The sequence below is a fragment of the Nematolebias whitei genome, chromosome 1 (genome assembly GCF_014905685.2).
Source record: "Nematolebias whitei isolate Nwh7 chromosome 1, NemWhi1, whole genome shotgun sequence".
In the NCBI taxonomy this organism is placed as follows: domain Eukaryota; kingdom Metazoa; phylum Chordata; class Actinopteri; order Cyprinodontiformes; family Rivulidae; genus Nematolebias; species Nematolebias whitei.
Genome location: NC_056498.1, coordinates 21,150,477 through 21,154,764, shown reverse-complemented (window position 1 = coordinate 21,154,764; position 4,288 = coordinate 21,150,477).

Sequence of the window (4,288 nt, the reverse complement as noted above, 5' to 3'; positions counted from 1 at the left end):
GAGTTTTCCTTTCCAAAATGTTATTTTTGGAAACGATTGTTAGAAAAAGTTAAAGCTTTTTGACAACTGTAACTGTTATTTTAAAAAATAATCCTCAAGTTGTGAAGTGAAGTTTAAATGTTTTCTTTCTCCTGACATTAAAAAGCAGAATTAGTTTTAAGATTAATGACATTTTCTTACGCTCAGATTTAATTAAAAGAAAAATAAAGGAAAAAAACAAAACAAAAAGAAGAACCAAATGAGTCCAACCCCATAGTTCATTCTCAGTAATCCAGGTATAAAATAAAACAATATTAAGTCAGGTCATCTGGATGGTTTCTTTCTTGATGAGACATTTCAGCCTTCATCCAGAAGACTTCCTCAATTAATCCAACCAACTTCACCATTAGTGATGTGAACATTTGGTGCAGTTATTTAAACCATTTTCTGTAAAAATGCAGTGTGAATGCTTTTTGCTGAAGAACTTGCAGAAAAACTGCTGACATTGGCTAGAAACATGCTGAAATGTAGCTGAAATGAAAGGAGCAGAACTAAGTTAGCAGAAGAAAACTGAAAGAACACATATTTGTTGAATTAGGTTTAAATGAGCAAAAATTAGCACAACAATTAGGAAAGTAGCTAAAAAAAGATGCTGAAAGGGCAGAAAGAAGTTTAAATTACCAGAAGGAAGTGGAAAGAGCTGAAATTAGCTCAATAAATGTGGAATTATAGCTAAAAAAGCTAAAATTAGCATCAAAAGGGCTAAATAGTAGCTGAAATAGCAGACAAAGTAATATTGCAGAAACAAAGTGAAAGCTGAAATTAGCAGAAAGAAGTTAGAAGAAACACAAAAATGGTGTCGTTAGCCCAACGACTCTGAAAGGATCACAAAATAGCTGAAAGAAGCTGAAGCAAGTTTAAATTTGCACCAGGAAGCTGAAAGAAGCTGAAGCAGAACAAAATGTGAAAAATAACAGTAAAAGGTTGTAAACAGATCTAAAGATTTGAAGGATGTAAAATGAGTTCAATTCATTTTCTATGAGAAAAAAGTGGCAGAAAAGGCTAAATATTTTTTAAAAAAGCTAAAGTTGCACCAATACCAAAAGTCATGGCACCCTTCTCCTGAACAAGTTGAACATTTTGATATATGATTTGTTGAAAGAGCACAAAATTGTGCAATGAGAAAAATGCAAAAAAAAACGTAAGGAAGAAAAATGGATCACAATAGTATGAATGCTTCATAAGCTTCACATAATAAAATTTTCTGTCTCTCATGCGTTTCAGTGATTTTCAAAGCATGGCTCTAAATCAACTGATTATAGTGTTGACAGAGACCAAAAGCAATCTGTTATTGTCTGCTGTCAGACTGTGTTAGAGTGACCACAAGAGGACAAAAGCCTGCATTATTGCTGTGCTCTCATCTCTTTGTAGCTTTACTCACTCAATTCTTCCTGTTATTCAATTTATCATAAAATCCTCTTAACTTAATTCATATGGTATGGTATGGTACAAAGTTTATTCATTAAAAAAATACAAAACAATTCCATAACAGTATAAAAATACAAGAGATTTAAAATGAAAGGCAGCAGAAAGAAGAAAAAATATTATTATATCTGCCCCCTTTTTCAAACAATTAGTTCAATCACAATAATTTTCAAGTAACAGAACAAAATGAATAACTCTTTTTAATGTTTCTAATTCTAATACAAAAAACACTAAGCTATATGAGTCTTATATGAGTCATTGGGGTTTGTGGTTATGTTTTTTGACCTTTTTAGGAAATAAACACATTTCAGGACTTATTGTCTTTATCAAATTCAGAATTGGAACTATGCTTTTATGTCTATTGATTAAAGTAATGAAAGTTCTGCCTGTTTTAGGTTAAAGCGATATTGTCTCCACTAAAGTATAGTTCAAATAAATTTAGCTAAAAAAAAATAGCGATGAATATATAAAAAATACTCTGCCATGTTAGTCATGGCGTACTGTGGGCATGTGTGAATTTGGGTGAGAAAAGTTGTATGACTCTAATGAAAATCACCATGAGTTTTCTTTTATACAGAACTGTACATAAGTCAAGCCAATAAAAAAAATTTATGTGGAGTTTGTCTTGCGTAAAATAAAAATGAAAAAAATACAAAAATGTTGGAAATATGGCATTACTAGATTTTTGGGTAATTTTTTTTTTTTCTTGAGTGCTTCTTCATTGTTTGGGTTTGTGAGGGCTTCACATTCATATCAGCCAGAAAATGTTTTGTATTTCCTGTTTAAAGTGGATTTTTGTGGGAATGTTATAAACAATTTGCTAAACTTTAGTTTTAAGAAGAAAGAACAAGAAATAATAGGAATGAAAGTCAGTCATAGTAAGACAGAGTACATGTGTGTGAAGGAGAAGGATGTTGGTGGAACAGTGAGGCTACAAGGAGCAGAGGTCACAAAGGTGCAGGACTTCAAGTACTCGGGGCCCACTGTCCAGGAGGATGGGGAATGTGGTAAAGAAGTGAAAAAGAGAGTCTATGCAGGATGGAGTGGATGGAAAAAAGTTTCAGGAGTGATTTGTAACAAAAGCATGTCAGCAAAGATCAAAGGGGAGTGGTGGTGCATGAGGTTAGAGAAGGTGGGCCTGTGATCGGAAGATAGCTGGTTCAAGCCCCGGTACCGACAATATCAAAAATGTGGGTTGGGTAGGTGAAGCACCCACACCTGCCTCCACCCTCATTCGCGCCACTCTGGGCCCATGAGCAAGGCCCTTAACCCCCATCTGCTCCCTAAACAGGTCTCTCTTGAAAATGAGTTATCATGGCTCATTGAGACTACCTGTATAAATAAAGGGTAAATGAAAAAAAAAGGAAACTTTTACAAGACAGTGGTGAGACCAGCTATGTTGTATGGTCTGGACTCTGGAGACATTGACAAAAAGACAGGAGAAAGAACTGGAAGTGACAGAAATGAAGATGTTGAAGTTTTCAGGAGTGACAAGGATGGATAAGATTAGGAATGAGATCATCAGAGGTACAGCACAGGTTGAACAACTGGGAGATAAAGTTAGAGAGACCAGACTGAGATGGTTCGGACATGTCCAGTGGAGGGACAGTGGGTATATTGGCAGAAGGATGTTAGAAATGCAGCTGCCAGGAAAAAGACAAAGAGGAGATATATGGATGCAGTTAGAGAGGACATGGAGGTAGATGGAGGGAGGACAGAGGATGCAGAGGACAGAGTGAGATGGAGGAGGATGACTCACTGTAGTGACCCCTGAAGAGGGAAAAGCTGAAAGAAAAATAAATTTGGAATATTTTAAGAATTGCTAAAAATGTACAAATTCCAAGAATTAAAAGTGATTTTCATTTTGATAAATGCTTTGGGAAATGGCAATCACTGGCAAAAGGCTTTTGGACCAAATATAACCAGTTTCTAACAGGAGAAATTTGATTTTTATTTATGTTCATTTCTCACCAGGCTGCAGCTATTGGCAATAAATTGTGAACGGCGAAAGGGAGTTGGTTGTTCACAAAATATCAGTTCATCCATCCATCCATTATATTTACATGCTTTGGGCTATGGGGCACTTGGCAGCTTGGTGAAAATGATGAGTACTATCCCAACAACACCATCCATACTGTGAATCATGGGGTGGCAGCATCATGCTTTGGAGGTGTTTTTCTGCACATGGGACATGACAACTGCACTGTATTAAGGAGAGGATGACCGGGGCCATGTCTTGCAAGATTTTGAGGAACGACCTCCGTCCCTCAGTTAGAGCATTGAAAATGGGTCGTGGCTGGGTCTTCCAACATGACAATGACCAGAAGCACACAACCAGGAGAACCAAGGAGTGGCTCCGTAAGAAGCATATCAAGGTTCTGGAGTGACCTAGCCATTCCCCAGACCTAAACCCTATAGAAAATCTTTGGAGGGAGCTCAAACTCTGTGTTTCTCAGTGACAGCCCAGAAACCTGGCTGATCTGGAAAAAATCTGTGTGGAGGACTGGGCCAAAATCTCTGCTGCAGTGTGTGCAGACCTGGTGAAACACTACAGGAAACGTTTGACCTCTGTAATTACAAACAAAGGCTACTGTACCAAGTATTAACATTGATTTTCACAGGTGTTCAAATACTTATTTGGAGCAGTAACACACAAATTAATTATTTAAAATTATACATTGTGATTTCCAAATTATTTTTTTAGATTTTGTCTCTCAAAGTGGACATGCACCTAAGATGAAAATTTCAGATCCCTCCATGATTTCTAAGTGTGAGAACTTGCAAAGTTGCAGGGTGCTCAAATACTTACATTCCTCACTGTGTG